Source organism: Morone saxatilis, unplaced genomic scaffold, assembly GCF_004916995.1.
Source record: "Morone saxatilis isolate NCDOM2014 unplaced genomic scaffold, NCSU_SB_2.0 Contig22, whole genome shotgun sequence".
Classification (NCBI taxonomy): Eukaryota; Metazoa; Chordata; class Actinopteri; family Moronidae; genus Morone; species Morone saxatilis.
The window spans coordinates 6,697,391-6,710,880 of NW_023339785.1; positions in this window are offsets into that span (position 1 = coordinate 6,697,391).

Consider the following 13,490-nt stretch of genomic DNA (forward strand, 5'->3'; position numbering starts at 1 on the left):
AACATCCTATCATTCACACAGGTGGGCAGTGTGGCCTTTGTAACCTGGCAGTCTTCATTGGTTACCCTCATTATTTACACCAGAGTGCTCAGCCTTTACCCCTGCTGGGTGGAAGGTAAGGTCTGTCTGTGCTGTTGGCAGCTTGGGACCGTGGTGACTTTTCTCAAGGGGTTCATTCAGAGCAGAGAAGCTGGGAAACCAAGGTACTATTATCCGCTTGTGCTTTTAGCAGATGTTGCCGCTTTTGCTTTTAGTAGATGTCTTGGCTCAGGTCAGTGTGTTTGGCAAATGTCAGCACGTTGCCCTGCTAGGTGGTTGTTTCTTCCAGTTTAAGCTTTTTTGACATTTGCTTAACAACGATTCAGTTTGTTTAAGGCATGGTTTTGTTGCAGGGTCTTAATGGCTGTCCTGCAGATCTGCCTGTAGTGGATTTAATAGGGCTTGCTGTCTGCATCTCTATCAAGCTACAGTTCTGCCTCTGCAGGTACCAATGCATATTTTCAAGGGTACTGACTGAAAAAAATAATGTAACATCCAAGATTTTTTTATTACGTTTCTGTTTTGAAGACGCATTATGCCTTCATGCTATTGATGTCATTGGCGAAATATGTGCTAATTTGGCCTATGGTATAGTCTATCCCTCATTGTTGCTAATTATTTGGGGGGGGGGGGGGGGGTTCTTATTGTCTCACTGTAAATCAGGTAGAGGACTGTGGTTGGTTTAGGGATGCGAATGACTGCTGCATTATTTACGCATAATACTGGCTTCATGGAAAATATGGTTATTGTCACATATACAATAAGTCATCACAGTCACGTTTTTTCTCTACATTCTTTATATTCAGCTAAGCAAAATATGTTTACTCAAAGTATTGGTTTTATGTGCTTCACTGCTCACTAATTCAACTAGTTTTCAGGGAAGTGAGAGCACCTTGATTGCCTCTAACAGCAACATACGTTGCATGCATCTACATTAAGTTGTAGCATATTTTTCTTCTATGAAGATATTTTATCACTGTTCATCTGAGAGTAGTCAGAACGCTCACTGAGCTACATCTCAAATGAGAAGCGCTTTGGTTTGGATTGTGTGAAGTTTCTATAAAGAGCAGTACAACCACCACAACAATCAAGCAGATGCTTGACGTGTCTGACTGAACTGATGTTAACAAAGTACATCAAAAACTGATGAAAGCCGAATGTCCAAATAGCTGTGTCCCAATTCAGAGGCTGGATCCTCTAAAAGATTGGCTCCACAAAGGTTGGTGTCTCAGAAGATCTGAAGATCTGAAGATCTCAGCTGAGCTTCCAACTCCTCTCAAAATGAGATGGTCTAGCCACAGACCAAAACTAATTGTACATACAGGCAGCGGCAATATCCAACTTATACAGTAAAAATGTGTAATAACAGGCATTTACTCTCAAGCGGCCAGAGAGCATAATGGTAAATTTCATAATACTTTACAGTACAAATTAATACAATTAATTTCACATGAACACATGATGAACAAATGTGTAACAAGCTTATGATAATAATAAAATAGATTAAGTCAGTGAGATAAAAATACTTGCAAAAGCACATAAACTCCTCACAAATATCTAGCTGAGGAGAGTAACGTCAGTCACTCCAAAAGTTTACTGTGACTCATTCAAAGTTTTAGATTATGGCTCAGACAAATATAAATCAACAAAACATAAAAATGTCAGTTCGGAACGAGGCGTATAGCGAAAGGTTTTGTTTCCTTTAGAGGAATGCGGGAAAGAGAAGATGCCCCCTTTGTAATGGAATATACTGTAGCCCAAATGTACCATGATTGATTACTTTATTTGTCTGTATGCTATAAATAAGGAGCAGACAATCAATACAGAAGCCCAGAAAATTCTAACAGGCTCACAGATTTTTTTCCCCACTATGCATGTATCATACAGTGGTTGTAGTCCTGTGTAAATCTGCGTTCCACTCCTTGTTTTCCCTGCTGGATTCTGTTCATAAAAATAAATTGCATGACCGTCCAACACAGCTCACTCAGACCTACCTGCTGCTCATTGGAGAGATTATTGGCCTATCAAAGAATGAACAATTGATGAATGTAAACCTTTAGATTTAATGGTTTGGATTTTGATTACAAGTCACACATCAAGCTAAAATTCCCTTGGAGAACAGTTTTGGCATGAAGTCATCAGTTAAGTGTCATCCTCAATCGCTTAAGAATATAAATCTATCCCAATATTCCGTCGGTCCTTTCTTCATTTCTTTCAGTTTACCTCCTGGTTGGAAGCAGTTGATTGGGACAGAGTGAAGGAAGCAGGCTGTGGTGAAAAGTTCTGGCATGCTCTCCAAGTCATACCATATGGCACTGCCTTGACACTACATACCTCATGCTGGGTCTGGAGTTTGTCTTTCAAGTTCCTGAAATAACATATACCCAGCAGAGGAGGCAAAGTGTCCCTCAGAACAGAAAACTTGATAGAATTGGATCCTCTCATTTCGTACCAAACAAGAACAAAGCCTGGACCACGCGGGGAAACTAACAATATAGTCTAACCTTGAGACGTGGACGCCAACAGCATGCCCTCTTTTACATTATTCATATGAAAAATACAATTTTCACTTATATTTTATTCATTGGTTTTTCCTTAAACAATGGGAAGTCCTAGTGTGATTTTGACAGGGGTATCTGACGGAGAGAAAATGGATGACAGAGAAAGAGAGTATTATTACTTTCACCTGTGTTATTGATCGAAATTAAAGAACAGCAGCTAAAAGAATAGCTTTTTAATAATAACTTCATCAATCACTGATGTCCTTTTAAGTTTTTTTATAATGTCCTTCATAACTGTCTCAGAGGGCATACACAATGTCAGTATGGGTGAGTGCAATGGCATCATATGCATGCCACTACACTGCTGTATATAATACCTAAAGAACAGTATCTGCTTAGTGATTGACAGCTGCGGACAAAATGTTGTTGCAACATACAGTAGGTGATTCAAATCATAGCATGAGTGATACTGGACTTTTGAGGCCAATACATATAACCAAATATATTATATATATATACTTTTCTTCTCATAACTGTAACCATAATATGTACTGAGCAGAACATTTTGTAATTAAAAAATAAAGTCACCAGTGCTCTAGGGTGGACAAACTATGTAAAGGAGAAACTTTGTAAATGACCGAAAATACATTTATTTCTGTACTCTTGTTAGTGGCAACTTATGCACTGACACTTCGTCGATATGTTATATCCATAAAGTGGAAACAGGCAACTTTTAAAAGAAATAATCAAGACCACTTTGGAAATAAGAGAGAAGAAAGAAGCATGTTTACTGAAAAGGTAAATTGAAACTTGGGAGCATTTAAAAAGCTATTAAGATGTGGATTGCATGGTAATGACAGTTATTGTAACGTTATTGCTTTGGAGAAACAAGTAACTATGGTAGGGGTTGGCATCAGGGTGGAGGTAGGAGTAACATTAACAAAACATCAGGAGAAAGAGCTTGACTTTGTTCATTTATTTAATCTATACTGAGTCTCATAAATCGAATGTTTATTTTCCTGGGAAATATCGTGCCCGGGGGCACACACAGAATTGTGAAGTGAAAGAACCAATCTAAACAATATTCTATAACCTTTACACTGTGGAAAGCAACATTTACTTCATAATAAGTTAAAGCAAAAAAGTTGTCTATTTCCAGTCAATACTAGTATATGGGTCATATCCAATTTATTAGTCTTGCTGTAATCAAACTAATAATTAGCACATGTAATGGAACAATTGGACAGGAGTGAAGTTGCTAAAGGTTTGAAGCAACAGTCATTGTTTTCACTTGAATATTACCCAAAAAATGTTTCATAAACCCCTGGCTAGTGGATTAAAGGTCCAGTATGTAGGATTTACTGACATCTATCGGTTAACTTTATCTTCCCCTTCCAAGCATGAAGGACAAACTACGGTGTTGCAAAACGCTACTATAGAGACATAGTGGTTCAACATGGCAGCCTCTACAGAGGGAGACCCAAGGCATCTGTAGACAAAATCAACTTATTCTAAGGTAACAAAAGCATTAAAAAAGATTAGAAGTGACTTGTAAAAAAAAAGTTTTCCAGCAGTAGCAATTAGTACTAATGGAGCATGTAGTGTGCCGTTAAAGTGGGTTAAAACAAAAATTAGAAGTCGTAGTGGTAAATGGTCGTGTAACATGATCAGATAACCAAACCTAACTGCAAGTTCTACTTTCCTAACTTTTCCTTAATTATACAGTATATGCCATGCATGGATATTGTATGATTGAATTATTATTCCAAAGTATTTTTTCATAATTATCCAATAGCAACACTATGTGAGAGAGATCAAGTCAACAAGACCTGATAGAAAGCATTTTTGTATCAGTACAGACGAGAAAGAGAGTTATCCTGGTTTTTAAAACACAAAAATTGCTCTGTTGAACTCTCTGTTCAAGGCCAGAGAGGAACAGTAGACTTTTTTGTTTCTCAAACGAAATGGTATCTGTTGAAGTTGTATTGTTTCTGATTATAAATGATGGGAAACAACTTCTTTGGTATGAGCAGAAATAAAGCAATCTTATCCTTTTAAATTGAGATTTTTCTTGCTCTTTCATTGTGAAGAAAATTAGATACACAATGTCAGCATTAGAATTTGGGGGAAATTATTTCTGTTAAAACACAAATAAAAATGTAGCAATTCATTTTGATATTGAATTTTAACGTTTCCACGAGCCTGAAGATGTTGGAAATGCTTACAATATACAATTAATGACTGTTGACTTAAGGGAATACCATCTCACTACAACTTTTTGTTAACTCTGTTTTTTTTTTTTTCTTTTAGTCCCCGGAGTTTTTCTAATCTTGAATGCCAGCGAAGTCAATTAGCTCTTTTTGTATGTTCTTCCATGGTGTCCAAGACAGATGGTACGAAGGTCTGTCCAGAGACTTGACTTTGTAACACAGTTGCAAACTGAGAAGTTCAGATGGTAGCATCGACAGGTCTGTTGAAAGACAAGTCAACTTCAAAGGCAATGAATGAGGTAAAATGTCAGCTAGGTAAGCAGCGATACCAGCTGTCAGCCACAAGAAGAAGAAAAAAATCACAGTTGATGGCTGGCACAAGACGAAGTGTTGTGCGGAACAGATCTGTCTTCAGAGAAAATCTAACTGAAATCGATCAAACAACACTAGTTAATAAAGTGCTCACACCGAAAAAAAAGTATTTTTTCCATTAAGTTACTAAAAATACTGAAAGAATAATCATTTATTTCCCTTTAAAGCATAGCCAAGAAATCCCAATTACCTAGCTAATTTTTATTTCAAACACCTTATCTTATATTTAGTGACCAACTGTGCTAATCACTACTAACAAGTGTTGGGATGATTGTTAATTATAAGCTTTTGGCTGTTTTTATATAAGTAAATCAACATTTTGTTATTTATACTATTGCAGCAATAGCTCATATAGGCTTACACCATTGTTAACATCCCTTTATAAACTTATTAGAATTAGGGGGTTTTGATTTAGGTCTTGGGGCACTTTAATAATAAAAAATAACATGAAAACAAAGTCAATACTACATTTTTTATGGAGTGCCTTTTCTTATATTAAATATTCTTGCACATTAACAGGACAATAGGTCAAAACAGTTATACAAACAATAGTTCTTAAAGTTGGGCGAAACCTAACTGAAAAGGAAGTATTCAATTTTATTTCTCTGATTCTCAAAGTTAGTTTAAATTGCAAACATTTTCTGCTCAGAAATGTTGAGGGAAAAATAAAAGCGCCCCCTGGCTCTATCTCGGTGCAGCGGGGGCTGGCCCTATGCTCATGTTTTCAGGCAGCTTTAAAATAAGTCACACAAACGCCTACATTGCATTTCTTACTGTATATAAAATCCCTCTTGTCAATACACTATGTACACGGTTTTAAATAGTATGCACATATGTTAAAAATGTCAATGTCATTCAATAACAGCACCTAATTTGAGCCGATCCATTGTATAAACTATTACATTTTATTTTTAAACATCCAGTCATGTCAGCTCTCGAGATCATGTTAGCAAATCTGCATAGTCAGTCAGCCATCTACAGAGGCTTCAGGAGCTTAGATACAGCTGTATTATTTGTGATTGAATGTTTGAGTCTCCTGCAAACTAGGATTTGAGGCCGTTCACTGTTTGCTTTTTCATTTAGTTGAAGCTTGCTGAACAGTCTGTCAGACATGCCGGATTAAAGATAAATCCATGCATGCACTTCGAACTAACAGTCAGACTTCTAACAAGCAGGAATACAGTGCCCAGTTAGATGTCATGTACACTGTAGCTCCAGGGCAAAAATAGACAAGTTTCAGAGCAGAGCATACCTGACAGTGTGGACCACATCATGGTTTGTTGTCATGATCCAGTCCTGCCTGTGGGGGGATGAATACTTACAATAAACTTACAACCCACTGTACACTCCTGTCTTCTTTTACAAAAACTCAATACTCCAGGAATAAAGAGCCTGATTTGTGTGTAGAGCAGGACACACTGTACTCTGTTACATCTGCTTTCAAGTTTGATTTAAGGTAATTGTAGCATGAAATATTTGAAAGCTTTCCTGAACTTAATTTAGTGCTATTCCAATATTTCCTCAGCTGCAAACATCAGACCTCCTCCTTTTTTACATTACACAGGATACCCTTTGCCAGATCTGTTTTTGTTAGCATCATGTCCTCGGAAATTGGTAATATTTGAGTAATATTCAGTAATGGCATACAGTCCAGACATATTTTTCATTCTCTGACACATGTTTGTGTACAAAAAGTGTCAACTGACGATTTAGTTTCCATAATATTAGCAGCATCTGTCTTTAGACAATACAGGAAAATTTATAATCTCAACTTAGTCAGTGTGTGTATGCCCATTTTACACTGAACTCTAGTATATGTAATAAGGTGTAATGTACTCTCGTTTGTGTGCTGCAGTTTTATGATAAATTATGCAATAAGTTGTAGCTTGTTGGCTGAATATATGAAAAATGGCAAGAAGAAATTAGCCATTACTCTTATTTATTTAGCATTTCACTTAAAGGAGATTCATCTCTCAGGAATCAATTTGAATAAAGTTGAACAAACACGGCCCTCAAGCACATCAATGAAAAAAATGGACTAATGGACTTGCGGGGAAAAAACATTAAAAGTCGCCTTGCAAAGTTACATCTGGGACAAGGTTCCTTAATTCTATTATGTACATTTCTGTGCTGCTCTATCCATTTATCGAAATCACTCCTCGCTGCTCTTTTTGTTGTCACAACTGATCAATTTAAACATCTCGGTAAAGGATTTAGATGCACTCCACATACTGCAGGTCTATTAAAGTCACTCTGCTGGGAGGGGAAAACACTGTTTAGACAAAGGGAAGTGACAGAACAGAACAGAACAGTGCTCATCAGTAGCTTTAGTGATCCAGCTAAGTCAATCACAATGTAATTGTGCCTCTGATCCAGAGGATGGGGCTGAAGCATTAACCACACAGTGCCGTTCTGCTACTCTGTTTATGACACAGTGTCTAATGATAAAGCTGCAGTCTTGTACTCGCATGACAAGGCTTATTGTAAATTGAATTGCAGCTCACATCAAGACCACTAGATACTTTAAGTAAGATTCCCAAGTAGTTTTAAGGTCTAGTTGACAGCCTGTTGATGTGTTTGAGTAATAGTGAAGCCACTTTAAAAGCATAATACAAAAATAAAATGAGGTGGATGTTGGACTGTACTGAAAATACAGTGTAACCACATGGAACGCTTCAGGATTCTTCCAGTACACTGCATCCAACTACTACAAAAACCGGATCCCTAAACATCCTCAAAAGGTGTTCTAAGGGGGTTTTGAGATGTCTTTAGAGGAGAAAACGTCTTGGTAAATGTATCACAAAACCTCAGGTATTACTCTGGAGATTTAAATTCCTCTTCAAGCATAAGAGAGCAAGAAGAGGCACTTTTTCCAGCATTGGCAGGGGCAAGTCTGTCTTTTCTTTCTTTCTCTCTCTCTCTCTCTCTCTATTCCCTGCTGCCTGAGAAGTCCTGATAAGACACACAAGTATCTAGGGAGGAGTAACCTCGGCATGCAGAGGTGGGATTCAGATTGTTTGATGGAGTGGCTGATTAACTGTTTTTATTTTATTTTTATTTTTTACATCCCTGGTGTTGCTATGGGACACTGGCCTTTGAAGTTGTGATGGTGGTGCCATTCCAGGTTTTCTGCCAAGCCACTGTATATAATGGTAGGGATTAAATTATTTCTGTATTACTGGCAGACACGTAATTGGCTCTCAAGCACAGCTACTGTAGGGCCATTCTCAAGGCTGTAATGGAAGAGCTATATTGAGAAGTCCTTTCTTTTGCAGAAAATATACATGAATTTGTTCACTTGTAAAAATTGCAATCCAGGTTGATGCAAAAATTATAATATAATAAAAGTGTTATGTAAAAGTATATGTAATATTTCCACATTAAAATGTCTACAAACAAGTACACATATTTTGCATATTTTTTTAGTTGTGTACTTTATTTCAAATTAGATTGCTGAAATGTAATTTAAAATTAATTTTGCATTTCCTGTAATATTGTGTTTCAGTGTTAGCCTTTTACATTGTCACATTTGTGCATGTAGTACACATACAGCCGTGAATAGTTACGAGCTAAAATGGAGGGCCAAATATTTTCCGAGGTGGTACGTGGTGTAAAAAGTTTGCGAAACACTCCACTAAGCCACACCACAAAATGTCAAATCCAAAATATCACTTTTTTATTCCACCATCTTTTATTAACCACCGTGATGAAGGCAAATAAGCTGCAAACGTGGGGATGTTGTGCAACCCATTTAATTTTGATGGATATGGACTTACTTGTATATCTGAGCACTGCAGCACTCTGAACTCTGCTATCCATGCATTCTCAATATTAGAACATCATTTTAAAAACGTTTCCACTGAAGACAACAGCATGTAAGAATTCTTCACTTGAGTCCCTACCCGTCCCATACCTACACGTGATTCTGACATCAAACGTTTACCTTTTTGTTGTCATGTAATTCTTTTGTGGTCGGGAATCTTAATCAGAGCACAGTATCCATTATTTGTATTTTAAGACAGTATGTCTTGATGAGTTTGGGGTCAAGGGCCTTTGTCGATGACTTTGTATGAGTGTTTTTCTAAAGAAGTAACACTTGGAAGCCCTCAGTCACTGTCTCACAGAGGGAATAAAGCCTCCCAGTAGGGATTGAGCCAACTACCTTATTAATTAGCCTTTGCAGCTTTAGGCCAACCTGCTAACCCATTTAATGAGTAAATAATTGCTTCTTAGGTCTTATGTCATCATGTCTTTTATTAATATGGGAAGTTATCTCAAAATTACTCTTGAACCCTCCGAGTGCCAAAACGAATTTGGAGCAGGGGAGAAGTTGGCCCAGAGATCCATCTTTGGGCTATAAATCTTGGAGGATTTGTTCCAAAATAAGATAAATTCCGATTTGATTCCTTAAGGATTTTAAGAATTGTCGAAAGACTTTTTGACAAGGGATTGTTATCAAATAATTGGAAAAGTACATCCAATTTAAATATCTTTCTTAAACTCGTACAAACAGATAAATGAAACGTTTGGCTCCCATTCAGTTGTTCACTGTTATTCCTTTTACCTGAACTGTTTTCACTCTCAAACCCGCACAACACTGGGCCTAATACTCCATTCATTTTATTGAAAACAAATTTCTCATTATTTTTATGCAAATAATAATGACCATACAAAGTACAAAACGTCACAGTGATAAGTAAGTACTTTGTACTTTAATACTTTATCAGTCCCCAGGGTCAAACTATCATGAGCTGCAGAGAAAGACGGGGTAATTCAAGTTACTCATATCGTTTTACATGTTGACAACTGACTAAGGCCTCAGTGGTTCTTTGCTGAGCGAGTAATGGCCATTTCTCTTTCCTTGTCAAATCAATAACTTGTCTTTCTTGATCTATGGCGGACTCATGATTGATGTATTACAAATCAATGAGGGCTTTTATGAAGTTGATATCTCGGTTACACGGCACTGCTGTGGTGTCATTAGTGTATTGTTTCAGTGTTCCTCTGCAGTTGATCATGTAATGAAATGGAGGGGCAGTGTTTGTCTGAGGTCCCCTCTAAAAAATGGGTTGTTTGGGTATCTATCAGGGTACTAGGAAGGTGTAGTTTGTGAAGTCTGTTTCCCTTAGCTTAGATGTATTCACAGTTAATTGGTATAAGGGGATTTAAAGTGAATAACTATCACATATTCATATTGCATTGGACAGAGAATATTGTCAATTCAGTCGGATTTATGAACTGTTTGGTACAGTGTTATAATGCATAGTATCAGCAGTTCAAGTTGTTCCTGTTTTTAATCAGTGTTCCTGTTAAGTAACAAAACACTGATTAATAAACAAATAGAAATGTCAAATATGCCTAATTTAAGTTTGTACTCTATGGCTCAGATAATGTAACCCAGAAAATGTACAAAAGGCCTAAAAATGGTCGGTAGTCAATCTGTTTCAATCACCTTCTCGCCTTATAAAATCTGCACTTCATTTAGCTGGCAAAGTAATGACCGTCAATGGGTTTGTAAATAACCTACTTAGAGAAAATTATGCTGGAAAATGTGCTAATTAACAAGAACAATGCTTGCACTGGCAGTGTAAAACCATCTAATCCTTGTCCTCTACAGCTTAATGCTTGTCTTTAATACTTCAGAGTCCATTCTCTAACACTATAAGGGTTGGGGAATCATTTCTGTAATGTTTGTGCCTGACTACTGGTGCCAGAAATCTATATGCTCATGTTCATGCTGCACGGCCCTTTAGATGAATGTATCCAATATTAAGTTAAAATAGCAAACAAAAACATGATTGCAGTTCATGCCGCGCTTCACCAAGAAGTGTTACAGCCATAGGTTACAGCAAGTGCATCTGTTCACCTTTTCACCGTTCATCTGTAATTCAGATGTTTAAATTATGAGAAAAGAGAAAACATGCTGCATACCAGTTGAGGAATCTTTTGAAATAAATGAAAAATGTATTTGAGTCTTTTCGGATTTGATAAATGTACAAAATATCTGAAAAACAAGGACAAAGATTATAGCCCTATTACACATATTAGACAACGTAAGTAATTGTATTGTCGTTGATTTGCTTTCATGATAAGTAATTATCATGTGTAGAGTGATTTTTTTTGTTTGACAAGCCCTGGTATCATATTGAACTGTGACCAAGCATTATACATTCATCACAGTAATTTAAATCACAAAGAAAAACAGAAATGTAAAATTTATATCAACCCTGACAGAGTAGAGACCGACTTTTGTAGTCTGAACCTCGTCAACATATGACAGCGTACAGGTAGTGATAATAATTTAAGAGGAAGGCTGTTGGCAAGCTACAGTGTGTCTGTGGACAGTTCTGAATAGTAGAAAGTGCTCTTTTGCTGCTATTCATGTTGATGCCTAACAGCTATGACAACAGCTGCTTTTTGACTGGCTGGTTATGAAGCAATTTGTCTAGACCCCTGACAACTTAGACTAGAAATTCTGCAATAGAGGAATGTAAGTGTCAGTCCAAGCTCTGTCAAGATGTGGTGCTAAAGACTGAATGAATTTCTGACCCGTTCTGAAGGACTGGTCCTGTCGATATGAAACTGTTAATGTCCAAGCTAAAAACACGAGTGATGGAAAGGTAGGAAGCTAGATAGATATATAACAGCTGTGTATTATCCCTGGGTAATTGCTATTATTGTTGTATGGCCCAGGTTTAAAACATGAACAAATACAGAGAAGGAATGCTATACACCTTTCTTTTATTATCTACCTTGACAGTCAAATTGCGGACATTTTGCTATCTCTGGCTAATGTTACACATCTGAAAATAAACTCCTCTTTGGCACTCAAAAACAGTAGTTACCAGTACCCAGTTGCACCAAAGTAAACGTGATACACCCTACTCTGACTATGATTGGCTAGTACTTGTTGCCTTTGTAAGTTTGGAATGGTTAGGGTTAGGGTAAAAATATCAGAGTAAATGCTACTGGGGGGAAAAAATGGTGACTGATACACACGTGCATATTCTCGTTTACTCAGCAATACCCAATCCAACATTTTAGCCTGTAACTGAGGCACAACAATGGCAGATACACTTAAAATATCTGTGTGTATTAGTGCTGATACTAGTAGTAACAAAAACGTAATCTAACTATTTTGATACTCAATTGATTGTTTAAATCATTTATAGGGCAAACAATGCTAAACCTCTGGTTTCAGTCTCCCAGGACTTTCTGCTTTACCCTATTTTATATTATTGCTTGATTATTGAACTCTATTATTGTTTATTGTAATAGTGCTAGGCAGACAAAACCAGCTATTTAAAAACAAAGTTTGACATTTTGGTCAATATTATTGGCTTTCGTGTGGAGAGGACAAGCTCATTACGACTCTCCTGTCTCGATGTTAAATATGAAGCAGCATGCTGTCGACTAACTTAGCTAAGCACAAAGAATGGAAACGGTGGGATCTGGCTCTAACCAAAGGTAACAAAATCCACATATCAGCACCTCTAGAGCTCACTTATTACCATGTTTTTATATCTCATTTTAGTTTAATCTGGACAAAAAACAAAATGCAAAAAAATGTCAAATCGCTGCTTTATTTTAAGGTTGGCTGCTGACATTGGCTTCACATTTATCACACAGATATGAGAGTGGCTTCAGTCTTCTCTTCTAACTCTCAGAAAGAAAGCAAATAATTGTATTTGCCAAAATATCAAACTTTCCCTTTAAAGATGTCACTGTAGGCTGTGAGCATAGACTGTAAAATTAGAAGTAAATGTAGTCTCCATAATGTCACCCATAAGTTTCTGAAGAGCTGTTGTGAAGCTCCCAATTCTGGTGGCTCTGGCCATTGCCACCTCGGCCATTCGAGAAACTGCATTTTCTGGCACTTCTGTGCTGGCCTATTTTGACAGCCCTGGAGGTTGCTGCGTGCTTGGTTGCTCTGGGAATTTTATTTGAAATATTATAATTATAATGTACTGTACATATATGCCTCCTTAAGGCCAACAAACTCTATGTCACAGTCCTTTCTTTCTTTTTACAATTAGTTGCTTTGAAAAAAAATATTGATTTCATTGTTCATAGTCTATTAAAGTTTAGTTTCTTTAGAATTCAGCAAGCGCTATTCACTATCACTATTGAGACAAGACAAAAGTACAAATGTTTCATATCTTACAGTTGTTGATTTTATGTGTTGATGGAATGCTTTTTGACCATGGAACATTTCTGAGACAAAAGAGAAGGAAATATGTCCTTTGCTGCAGTGAACAAATACCTCTTGAATGCAGCCTTTATGGGATTTGTTCTGTCTTATCTGCACAGATAACATGATGGCTCAAACGTTGTGTTTCAGAGTCATTTTTCACTCCACAGGGTGTAT